At 40.1% G+C, this 13,233-nt stretch overlaps 1 non-coding gene across 1 annotated transcript; it reads right to left on the bottom strand.

The window, feature by feature from the left end:
- Positions 1 to 261: 261 nt before the first annotated feature.
- Trnak-cuu lies at positions 262 to 334 on the bottom strand. Its single transcript has one exon. It is a non-coding gene; the product is annotated as a tRNA-Lys (tRNA).
- Positions 335 to 13,233: the final 12,899 nt, after the last annotated feature.

The raw sequence follows: 13,233 nt of genomic DNA, 5'->3' as shown, positions 1-13,233 counted from the left end.
GGAGACATATGCCTTTAAGACCTAGGGGGCTGTACATTCAGACAGTGACGAGGCAGTCATGTGTTTGGGTTTACAACCATTGAGAAGGCAGATCAACATACTATAAAAAAAGAACCGACAGGAAGTAGGTCTCTTTCGCGAAGCTGGGACAGCAGGAGGAAGGGTGAGATTTTAGATCTGAGCTCTGACCTCTCGGCTTTCTCTTTTACATTGTTTCTGTGTTTCTTATTTAATAAGACGGTTGGATACATCAACATCTGGCGCCCAACGTGGGGCACGAACCCACGACCCTGAGATTAAGAGTCTCATGCTCTACCGACTGAGCTAGCCGGGCTGCCTAAAATTTCGAAAAACCAATTTTCTTCCAATGTACACATAAAACCCATTTTTTTTAATGTGGAAAAAAATTCTCTTTTAGATAGTTTCCTTTAAAATATCTGATATATTATGACTTACCAAATCTGCGTAGAACAGTAGAAATCCGAGGGGATTTTCAAAACAGCCACCTAGTGTCCCAGGTGTAAATCCAAAGAGAAGGAGAGAGAGAGAGAGAGAGAGAGAGAGAGAGAGAGAGAGAGAGAGAGAGAGAGAGAGAGGTCTTTTTAATGGGTTTTGGGTCTGGGATAATTTTCAGTATTTAGGGGGGTTGGTTACAAGTTATTGTCAAGGGTTAGGAAAAAGGCTAAGCAAAGGAGATTAGATTTAAGGTTCTTGTTTAAAAAAAAAAGAAAGAAAGAAAGAAAGAAAGAAAGAGAAAGAAAAGAAAAAGACAATTACTAGTTTTAAATACTTTACATTGGATTGAATTGTTTTATATTGTATACAAATTTGAAACTGATATTGTTAGAAAATGCTATATGTATATTTCTAATTGTATTTACACCATTTATTTAACAATGTAATGCAAATTTCTGATCCTTGAATGTTATTATTATCAACTATTAGGATATAAAGAAATGAAAGTTAGTAGTTAGACATTACAATAGAACTTGTAGTCATATTAGATATGTTTTAAAAATTGAGCAGAGATGTTTTAGACAGGTCATCTTCAAACCCTTCAGAGATCTACAGAATATGGCATTTACAATGTTTTAATAACTTAGAAAATTTTTCTTTTTTGAGACATGTCGGCTCCTGGCAGTACCAATCTACTTTAGAGAAAATATGGGCATTGAAGAAACTGCATATGGAGTCAACTTTCATTTTGGCAAAAGTTAGCCACTGAACAACAAAGTATCCTCGAATCAACAGGACAAAATGGACAGACAGATCACGAAACAAGGGACTACTGATTCTTGCCAAAACAAGTGTGGTTATGGCTTTATCAAAAGGCATCTTCTGAGGCCAGGACAATATGGCCCCATCCCTGAAGTGGCCTTCGCATCCGGAAAAGGTACAGTGCCCTTTTCTTCGAAGGCAGCTTAACAGGCAGAGGGCCGATGGATTCTGTTGTACAATGGAACAGCAGCTGAAAGCTCATGCCTCTCAAAAGTAGACTGGCATTTAATAGAGGGATGTAGAGAAGAAGGGGATGCTGAGATGAAGCCATATATACACAGCCAAGAAGAATGGACAGCTGAATTTAAAAACTGTCAACAATTTCCAGAATTTAAAATCCTGAATCATGACAGGACACTAGTGGAATTCAGGTGTTTCTGGTACGTGGACTGCTCTCACCCAATGTGAGGTTGAACTGTTGACCTTGTGTACATCCTACTTCAAAAATGAGTCTGTCAGATAAGCTAAGCCTATAGGCTGAAGATGATGCCCCAACACTGCGGAGAAACCTCAGGTGACTGCCCAGGCAGCTGGCTGTTTCTGTCAACTCACAAAATTTTTTGGAAGTTGCTTGCATGCACTTCCTGTTTTTATTTTTGTTAGCTAATATTATTCCCTTCTTGGGTCTCTGAGGGAGTTGAAGATTAGTTAGTTATGGTTGAAGATTAGTTAGTTATAGTTGAAAATTAATTAGGATAGAAAGTGCATTAGATACATCTTGGATTTACCAAAATAGGATAGATAATGGAATTATTTTCTCTGATTTGTCAAATACCTGTTTAGGTATTTATTACTTGTATATATTGTATATAGTTATTGTACTTTTGTATATAGTTTTTCTTTTGTTAGTTATAACCTTTTGCTTTCTTTTTCTTTTTATTAAAATAGAAAAGGGGAAATGTGGTGGTAATCTAATTGTACTGAATTATTATTTTGATTGTATGTTAATAAATAAAGTTGTCTGGGGGTCAGAGCTATTAGAGCCATAGCAAGAGTGTGGCGGTGGTGGCACACTCCTTTAATCCCATAAGATCTCTGTGTGTTCAGGGATATAGCCAGCATTGGAGACATATGCCTTTAAGACCTAGGGGGCTGTACATTCAGACAGTGACGAGGCAGTCATGTGTTTGGGTTTACAACCAATGAGAAGGCAGATCAACATACTATAAAAAAACGAACCGACAGGAAGTAGGTCTCTTTCGCGAAGCTGGGACAGCAGGAGGAAGGGTGAGATTTTAGATCTGAGCTCTGACCTCTCGGCTTTCTCTTTTACATTGTTTCTGTGTTTCTTATTTAATAAGACGGTTGGATACATCAACATCTGATCTTTCCTTTGTTGGGTGATATTCGGGTCTTTGCTGTTACCCAAATCTGTCAGGTTGTGGACCAGCTGAATGATGCTTGTTTTTCATTTGTGGGACCACACTGTGTTTTTGAATTCAGACTCCAAGTGATCCCAGATCAGCACAGTAGGTAGGGTTGCTGATAGGTGAGAAGACAGGTGGGAAAGAGACTGGCTTTAGATGTTTCTAACTGGGGTTCATGGTTTATATGATGTCCCAGGGATCAACTTTGGGGAGAGGTAGCTGAGAGTCAAGCAGGCTAGTAGGCTCTGTCTTGGAGTCCCTTCCTGAATTTCCAGGTCAGACTTAGAGTTGGATTCCAAGCTGAAGTTCTGGTTGGAACTCTTGAGTTCAGACTACAGGCAGGTCCACATCAGCTTGGTGGGTGTGGCAGCCAAAAGGTGAGCAGGCAGAAAAAAGAGAGTGGTGTAGGTAGAGGGATACTGACTCTGGAAGTCTCTAAGTAGAGTTTGGGGTCTGGCTTCAACTGGTTCTGGTCTCAAGGCCCAATAACATTTTTCACAGAATTAGAAGAATAATCCTAAAGTACACAGGAAAGTATTAAAAAAAAAAAAAAACAAACCTCAAATAGCCAAAGCAATCCTGACCCATGTCACAAAGCTGGAGGTATCATAATACGTGATTTTAAAACACATGACAGGCTCATGAGAACTCAGTAGCCTAATAACAGGAAGACCAGTAGAACAGAACAGAGACTACAGAAACCAGAAATACATGTGAATTTAAAGCCAACTGTTCTTGACAAAAGTGTCAAAAACATTCCTTGGAGGAAGGACAGTTTCCAGATATCATCGTCTAATTCCTGGACCTCTATCTCTTACCTTGTGTAAACATCATCTCAAACTGGATCAAAATCTGAAATGTAAGATTGGAAATTCTGAACCTGCTACAAGAAACACTTAGCCAGGAGTAGTTATACTTACCCTTGGTCCCGGTACCTGAAGGCAGAGGTAGATGAATCCCTGTGAGCTTGAGGCCAGCTTAGTCTACATAGGGAGATCCAGGTCACCCAAGGGTACATAGTGAAACTCTATCTTGAAACAAACAAAACAAAAAAGACAGACAGACACAGACATACTTGTAGATACTTAGTATAATTTGCTGGATAGGATCCCCAAACTATGGGAAAACACAAAACAAAACAAGAATTTCACCAAACTCAGAAGCTTCTACAAAGCAAACAATGGACAGAGAGGGAGACAGCATGCAGGGTAGGAGACACTGTTTGCCAAGTGTTCGTTTGGCAAAGGATTCATATCTGGAATACATAAGAAACTCTAAAACCTTACCATCAACAAAATAACACAATGTAGTCTTTATAAAAAATGAGCAAATGGTCTGAGTAACACTTCCCAAAAGAAATACAAATGACCAACATAGATAGGTATGTAAAAATGCTCAATGTCGTGAGTCATCAGGGAAACATGAAATCAAAACCACAGTAAGATTCCATCTTACCCGGTCAGAAGGAAGGACTATCATTAAAAGAAAGAAAGAAAAGAAAGAAAGAAAGAAAGAAAGAAAGAAAGAAAGAAAGAAAGAAAGAAAGGAAGAAAGGAAGAAAGGAAGAAAGGAAGAAAGGAAGAAAGGAAGAAAGGAAGAAAGGAAGAAAGGAAGAAAGGAAGAAAGAAAGAAAGAAAGAAAGAAAGAAAAGAGTAAAACTAACAAATACTTGAAAGGATGTAAAAAAAAAAAAAAAAGAACTCTTACTTATTATTTGTGGGGATGTAAACCAGCCCATATCACAGATAACAGCAAGGAATGTCCTCAGAAAACTAAAAGTAGACCTGTCACATGATCGAGCTTTCCCACTCCTGGGTATAAAATCCAAAGTAAATGAAGTCAACTTAACAAAGGATACCTGCATATCCATGTGTGTAGAGTACTAAGGGCAAGAGCTAAGATAGGGAATTGACAGAAGTGCCCAACAGATGAATGGGCATGCGTGCGCGCGCGCGCACACACACACACACACACACACACACACACACACACACACACACACACTGATAGATATTCACTTATAAAGAAGAATGATGTCCTAGCCTCTGCAACAAAACAGATGGAGCTGGATGATAAGTGAAACTACTGAGACACAGAAAGACGGGTATCACACCTTTCTCATATGTGGAAGCTAATAAATGTCAATGTGAAAGTAGAATAGTGAATACTAAAGACTGGGGAGTGTGTGTGAGCTGTGGAGAAGGAGAAAGGGGGGTCAAATCTGACCAGGGTATGTGATATGCTTGTATGCAAATTTTATACTGAGCCCCATTCTTGTGTTCAACATGCTAACAACAGTTTTGATTTTTTGTTTTATTTTAATAAGAAATTTAAACACTCATACCTACCACTTATCAAAGCCAATCACTCTCAAGTAGTAACTCAAGGAAGGAGTACATACATCAACACATAGACTTGAACATGGCACATCATAGCAGTTGTATTTGTGAAAAAACAAGCTGTTCTATCCACACGGGATGGTCCTCAACAATAAAAAGAAACAGGTACTGATGCAAGACCTGTACTGGATGCAACAGCGTGATCAATCCCCAAAGGATGAGACTGAAGAAAACCAGACATGAAAAATGCACGCAGTTACTCTATTAATGTAAAACTAAATGAAATAAAAACCTATTTATAGCACCAGAAAATAGTTTAGAGGTTAGATGAGGACCAGGATGCCGCGGCCTGCACAGCTGGAGCAGGAAATCTGGCGAGGGACGCCGAGGTTAAACAGCACTCTAGACACCCAGTTTCAGTTCTTCAGGGAAGCAGCTCTCTTTATTCGTACCAACATGGGCTTATATACCCCTCCAACAGCAGGAGTCAAGGAATGGTTACTCGGTATCTGGAGGCAAGCCGGACACTGTTTTCCAAACAGGAAAGAACACAGGGGAACTGATCCCCAGCACCCTCCAGAACCCAACTGCACATTTTCACACATACAACTTAAGTGGGACAGGACAAAAAAGGGCATTTAAAATTAAGGCAGCAAACTTACTGCTGCCGATACCAGGACACTGGGATACATGAGGGAAAGGGGTTAGTTACAAAGGGGCATGTGGAAGCTAAGTTTTCTGTGGGGGATGTGTTTATTTGGATTGTTGTGATGGCTCATGAGTGTATGTGCATTCAGAAAATAATATCAACTTGTACATTTAAGTATGCAATTACACTTCTTTGTCAATTGTAAAGAAAACTGCTTAAAATGAAATTTGGAGGACAAAAAGAACAAAGAGAAATGAGGAACCAGGGAAGCAGCAGTATAAGAACAGCCAATGATAGAATGCAGGGGAGTAGAGAAGGCTGACAGATGGGAAACCAGAGCACAGGGAAGATGAGCAGACCTCCAGTGTGACTCATCATCTCCACTTGGGACAGGGATTCTATGTATATGAGACTGGAGAGAGAACACACACACATACACACCACCTGTATACAATAAATGAAATGGGAAAATAAGAGATTAAAGAAAATAAATCCTAACCGTGTCAAAAGAGAATGATAAGGAAGAAAGAAACTCTTTGGCATGAAATGGAAACTATAACCATAATTGTACTCATACCTACTTCCACAATAAGATGTAGAGGCTGGTTGTTTTATAGATGAGGCCTTCTAAAACTTCCAAACCTTTATCCTTACTCTGCTTTGGTTTATCTAGAAAGAGGGATGGATTAGGGAAAAGGGGAGAGGGAGGAGGAGGGAGGAAGGGAAAGGGAAGAGAAGGAAGAGAAGAGGGGTAGTAATCAGGAGAGGTTGAAGGAGAGGGTGAATACAGGTGTAGAGGAGGAAGAGAGAAGGGGATGGGGGAGCGTGGAGGAGAGAGAGAGGGTGAATGCAGGGGTAGAGAAGGGGATGGAGGAGAGGGGAGAAGAGAGAGTGTGAATATAGGGGTAGAGGAGGAGAGAGGAGGGGAGAGGGGAGAGGGGAGGAGAGAGGGTGAATACAGGGGTAGAGGAGAGAAAGAGAGGAGAGGATGGGGGAGAGGAGAGGAGAGAGAGTGTGAATACAGGGGTGGGGAGGAAGAGAAGAGGGGATGGGGGAGAGGGTAGGAAAGCTATACAATTTATTTTAAAAGTCCAATATAGGTTTGCTTTTAAAATATAATAATCAAAGAATAAGAAATGAACACAAACCTCTTCCTCTTATGAATCCTGGTATGTGAACACTAAATAAAATGAATCTTAATGAGTAAAAGTGTATTATAAATATATCATATCAAATAATTCTTTAGAAATGAAGGGATAGCTGATCTTTACAACATTTATTGAAGAGAAAAAATAGTTTAATAACAAAAAAATTTACAAATGTTACTACTGAAAATTTATGTGATCAAAATCTATCTATATTACCTATTTATCTAATTCCTAATTCTACATAGAGATAACTCAAACTTGAAAGTAATCTAGTCACATAACAAACATCATGTATGATAAAAGAACTTCTATGTGTTTAAGATTAGAAACAAGAAATTAATGTTTTAAATCATCACTACTACACAAAATGAGAAAGGTCCTATTTATTCAGAGAAGAAAAGAATTACAACTGTATGTGTTTGCAGAGAAATACAAATTCCTTATGGATAAATGTACTTTAAGATTTATAGTCTATAGAAAGTTATAAAACTCTTTTAAATACACCAAATAAATCAGAACCTGTATTATTCAATCATTAATTCTCCCCAGAGCTTTCTATACTATGCAATTTCCATTCAACTTCTAAAAACGTTTATTTGGGGAGGGTCAAGCAATGGAAAGGTATTTGCCAGTGTAACCCTAAAATTTGTATGAACAAGAATGACGTTATAATAACAGTTGAAAGATGAACCAGATGCAGATGACTCTACCAGATATCAACATTTACTATGAGGCTATGATCATGAAGAGTATGCCATGTGTCAAAGGCATGTGTAAGTAAATTTCTGTAGAGCAATACTGAGTCCAGAAGAAATCCCACATATATTGGCCCCTGACAAAGTAGGCATGATGCATAAGACAGAAGGTATTATATATAAAATGGTGCTGGGATAATTTTGGGTTTCAATTTTAACAACATGAAGTTGGATCCCTATTTCATGCAATACTTAAATATCAATTCCAGATGGATTTTGAGACTTCAGTGTTCTTAAAACAACCCAACAGAAATTTAGACCAAATACCTAAGGATAAAAAAAAAATTCTACAAAAGACATCAATCATCATTTCACAGGAAAGGGAAATAGACAAGCTCATAAATAAAATGATGCTCAGCCTCGCTCTTCATAGAAAAAATGCAAATTAAAATCTCAAAGCGTTGGCACCGCGTATTCAGTTGTCTGGCAAAAATCAACAAGCCAACAATACCAGTGTTGAAGAACTCTGCTGGCCTGGCAGAGGGAGTTCACAATGACACAACAACTTTAAGAAAAACCGGGCACTGATGGGACCAGTTCAATTAGACATTGCCCGTAATCTAAAAAGTCTGCTTCTAGAACTATCCCCCAGGGGAAATGGTGCAAATGTGTGCTTAGAATCATGTCAAAGTACACTGACAGCAGCTTTGTTTGTGATGACAAAATGCTTCTGACAGCCCATATATTGATAGTCAAATAAACAATCATTTCACAAAAAATTGGAAATATATAAAGCAAGTAACAATGAACAAACCAGATGGAAGAGAATTCCCAGGAAAATAATGTCCAACCAAGGGAGCAAGACACTTAAGAATAAAGGCGTCTGGATATGGTGGCCCAGGCCTCTAGTCCCAGTACTTAGGAGGCAAAGGTAGACAGATTTCAACTCTTCTGGTGGGTGCCAGTGAGTTCAACGCTAACTTTGTTTACACAGTGAGTTCAAGGTGAAGCTGGTCTACATATTGAGTTTCAGGCCAGCCAGGATCATACAATGAGATGATAAAAGAGAGATGAGAGAGAGAGAGAGAGAGAGAGAGAGAGAGAGAGAGAGAGAGAGAGAGAGAGAGAGAGAAAGACTAAAGACTGTATGCTTTCTTTTAAATTACACTTTCTATATATTTTTTTTTCAAAATGGAGCACTATTTTATTTAGAATTACGACAAACTATTTTAAAAAAGCAAGAGAAGGACAGGACTATTCTTGAGGATGGGAAACTAAGTGAGTCTGTGGGGCTGAGGATGTAGCTCAGTTGGAAGAATACTTGCCTAGTATGCAGAGAGCCTTGGGTTCTTGTCCTAGCACCATATAAACTGGGTGTGGTGATGCACACCTATAATTCTAGTTATCAGGGAGTAGAGGTAGGAGGATCTGAGGTTCAAGATCATCCTAAACTACACAGGGAATTCCAGGCTAACCTCACAGCCTCTCCATGACACTCCTTACAAGAGACTCTGACTCACAAATGAACAAGTGAACAGGCAGGTGTGGTCTCCCATGCATTTAATCTCAGCACTAAGGCAGAGGTTGGGAGATCTCTGTCAGTTGTAAGTCACATTGGTCTGTATAGCAAATTCTAGGCTACTCAGGGCTACATAGTGAAGCCCTGTCTTGTGGGGGTGGGGCTAGTACAAACCTCTATCACCACCCATCTCTCTCCAGACTCAAAACACCATGTTAGGGTTTCTATTGCTGTGAAGAGACGTAATATGGTAGTTTGAATATAATTCGTGCCCATAATTTCACAGGAGTGGCACTATTAGGAGGTGTGACTTTGTTGGAGTAGATATAGCTTTGTTGGAGGAAGTATGCCATTGTGGGGGCGGGCTTTGAGATTTCATATGCTCAGGATACCATCCAGTGTCCCAGACAACTTTGTGTTGCATACAAGATGTAGGACTCTCAGCTACTACTCCAACACCACATCTGCCTGCATGCCGCCATGCTCCCTGCCATGATAATAGATTAGAATGCCTGAAACTGTAAGTGAGCCCCTTCAATTGAATGTTTCCCTTACAAGAGTTGCCATGGTCATGGTGTCTCCTCACAGCAATAAAAACCTAACTAAGACAGAAGTTGGTACCAGGAGTGGGTTATTGCTGTGATAGACCTGCCCATGCCTTTGTTTGGGGTAATATGGGCTTTAATACTTGGGGTTAGGAAAGCAGTAGAATGCTTTAAACACTGCTTAATGGGGTATACTAGCAGAAACATGGAAGACAATGGTGCTGAGAATAATTTGAAATGTCGGGAACTGGCTCGAGATGTTTCAGAGAAGAATTTTAGTATGCTGCCTAGAACTCATTCTTGTGATACTTTGGTGAAAGAAGAGTCTGCCTGAGGCTAAAATGAAGAGTTTTGGGTTAATTCCACTGGCAGAAGAAATCTCAAAACAGCCTAGTATAGACTCTGTCCTGTGGATATTAGTGGTAACTCTAATGGAGACATATAAATAAAAGGAGCAAGCTAAGCAAGGAGAAATATTTGAGGAGAAAAAGGGCACCAGGAAATGGAATGGAGCTAAATCCTCTGGTCAAGGAGATAAAGGATTAATAAATGGAATACAGGGAGTGGTGACCTCAGGGCACCCAGCTAAATTCCAACTTGTAAAAAGGAATTAAAGAAAAGTTTAGAGCCAGGTGTGGTGGTGCACACCTTTAATCTCAGCACTAGGGAGGCAGAGGCTGGCAGATCTCTGAGCTTGAGGCCACCCTGGTCTAAAGACCAAGTTCAAGGACAGCCAAGCTTAGGCAGTGAAGGAAAACAGAAAGCTGGTGAAGATGTAATTAAACAAGAGGGCCATGTTCCAGCCCCAGTAAGCATCAGAACTTGGCAGCTTCAGTCACATGGTTCTGGATTTAGAGTTGAGGACAGAAGCAAGGGGTTAGAGAATTTCCCTCCATGACAAAGGAAAGGTGCCGAGGTCAGATGTGTGTCAGGGGCGTTCCTGAATGGAGGCCTAGTAGAAAGGCCATTTTGTGAAGCTGCAAAGTTGAAGCCTGGATTGCCTTGAAGAACCCCAAGATGCTGGAGATGCCAGAGTCATGGGATACCTGCTGAGGAGAGCTGCTAACAGGAAGTGGAAGCAACCCAAGAGAAAGAGGTGTGCAGCAGTCAACAAAGCTGAATGGAAGTGGAGACCTGAAGAGCATTTTGACATCAGATGTGGAGATACAGAGTTTGGAGTTTGCCCAGCTGGTTTTTGGTCTTGCTTTGATCCAGTCTTTCCTCACTATGTTCCCTTCCCTGCATTTTGAAATGGTAATGTTTGTCATTATATGTTTGGAAGTATGTGATCTGATTCCTTATTTTGATTTTACAGGGGATTACAGTTAAGATTTGCATGAATCTCAGAAGAGACTTTGAACTTTAGACTTTTAAACATTGTTGAGACTGTGATAGGCTATGGGAACTTTTGAAGTTGGACTAAATGCATTTTGCATTATGATATTGTTAAAGGTTTATGGGGGGCAGAGAGTGGAATGTGGTAGTTTGAATGTATTTGGCCCCTATAATCACATAGGGAGTGGCACTATTTGGAGGTGTGGCTTTGTTGGAGTGGGTGTAGCCTCGTTAGAGAAAGTGTGTCATGGTGGGAGCAGGCTTTGAGGTTTTGTTTAATGCTCAGGATACTGCCTATTGTGTTAGTTCAACTTCCTGTGCCTGCATGATGTAGGATGCTCAGCTCCTCCAGCACCATGTCTGCCTGCATGCCACCATGCTCCCAACCATGATGAAAATGGACTAAATGTTTGTCTGAAACTGTAAGCAAGCCCCCTCAACTGAATGTTTTCCTTATAAGAATTGCTATGGTCATGATGTCTCCTCAAAGCAATAAAAACCTAACTAAGAAAGCTAGCTTTCTGTTTTTAATGGTTACCTTCACTACCTAAGCTTGGATGTCCTTGAACTTGCTCTGTAGACCAGGATGGCCTCAAGCTCAGAGATCTGGCAGCCTCTGTCTCCCCAGTACTGAGATTAAAGGCATACACCACCATACTTGGTTCTACGGTTTCTTTCTTTCTTTCTTTCTTTCTTTCTTTCTTTCTTTCTTTCTTTCTTTCTTTCTCTCTCTCTTTCTTTTCACAAGCTGGAAATTTAACTGAATGGGATCTTGCTCTGAGGTCACCACTCCTTGTATTCCATTTTTTAATCTGTTTATCTCCTTGAACACAGAAATTGGCTCCATTCTACTTCCTGGTGCTCCTTTTCTCCTCAAATTGCACATTTTGTATTTTCCTTACTCAGGTTATGTCTTTTCATCATACATCTTTATAAGTATGAACACTACTAACCATACAACAGAGTCTATACTTGGCTGTTTTGAGATTTCCTCTGCCAATGGAATCAATCCAATCTCTTCACTTTAGTCTCAGGCAGGCTCTTCAGACAAGGGCAAAAAGCAACCACTTTCTTCACCAAAATATCACATGAAAGATCTCTAGGCAACATACTAAAATTCTCCTCTGAAACTTCTTGAGCCAGGTCCCCACAGTTCAAAACATTCTCAGCACCATTGTCTTCCATGCTTCTACTAGTATAGCCCATTAAGCAGTGCTTAAAGCATTCCACTGCTTTCCTAACACAAAGTCCAAATTCCTCCAAACAAAAAGATAGTCAATAATATCACAGCAATACCCCCAGTCCCAGGTACCAACTTCTGTCTTAGAGTTTCTATTTCTGTGAAGAGGCACCATAACCATGACAACTCTTATAAAGAAAAACATTTAATTGGATGGCTTACAGTTTCAGAGGTTTAGTCAATTGTCATCATGGCAGGACATGGCAGCATGAAGGTATTCATGGTGCTGGAGAAGGAGCTGAGAATAGAGAAGGAGCTACATCTTGATCCACAGGTGATAGGAAGTGATCTGAAACAGTGGGCAGTATCTTGAGCTTAGGAGACCTCAAAGCTCATCCTCACTGTGAAACATTGCCTCCATACCTACTCCACTAAAGCCACACCTCCTAATAATACCACTCCCTATGAGCTTATGGGGGTCAATTACATTTAGACCACCACATTGAGTCTGTTACAGTAATAACCCATTATTACTGGTACCTGACTGGTACCCATTCTGTCTCAGTTAAGGCTACTATTGCTATAACGAAACACCACGACTAAAAGTAACTTGAGGAGGAAACAGTTTATTTCACTCACACTTCCACTGCCGTCTAGTTTTGTGGCTTTCTGACCTTTATGCCTCCTGGTTTTTAGGTTTACCATCCCTCCCAAGGATGAGAGCATCTCAAGGTGGTTCTCAACCTTCCTAATGCTGTGACCCTTCAGTACAATTCCTCATGTTGTGGTGACCTCCATCCATATAATTATTTTTGTTGTTACTTCATAACTGTAATTTTGCTACTATTATGAATTGTAATGTAAATATCTGGTATGCAGATGGTCTTAGGTGACCCTAGTGAAAGGACCAATTTGACCCCCAAAGGGGTCATGAGAAACACTGATCTAAAACAAAGAAAGAGCCAAGGGGTACTGAAGCTTTTTAAGAGTACATCAAGTTGGGAAATGACCACAAAATTGGGTGGATATCCCACTATGTAGGATATTACAAAATTACAGAATTACAAAAAGCAAGCACTGGTCCCATGTTTTGCCTTGTTCCATTCCTGCGACTTTCAGCTGCCTTCTCTGCTGGCCTCCTGAGGCTCAGCATGAGACCCCATGTACCCAATCCATCA

Source organism: Peromyscus leucopus, chromosome 3 (genome assembly GCF_004664715.2).
Source record: "Peromyscus leucopus breed LL Stock chromosome 3, UCI_PerLeu_2.1, whole genome shotgun sequence".
NCBI classification, from domain to species: domain Eukaryota; kingdom Metazoa; phylum Chordata; class Mammalia; order Rodentia; family Cricetidae; genus Peromyscus; species Peromyscus leucopus.
Note: the sequence above shows the minus strand (reverse complement) of the source record. Positions and strands in the feature narration are given on the sequence as shown.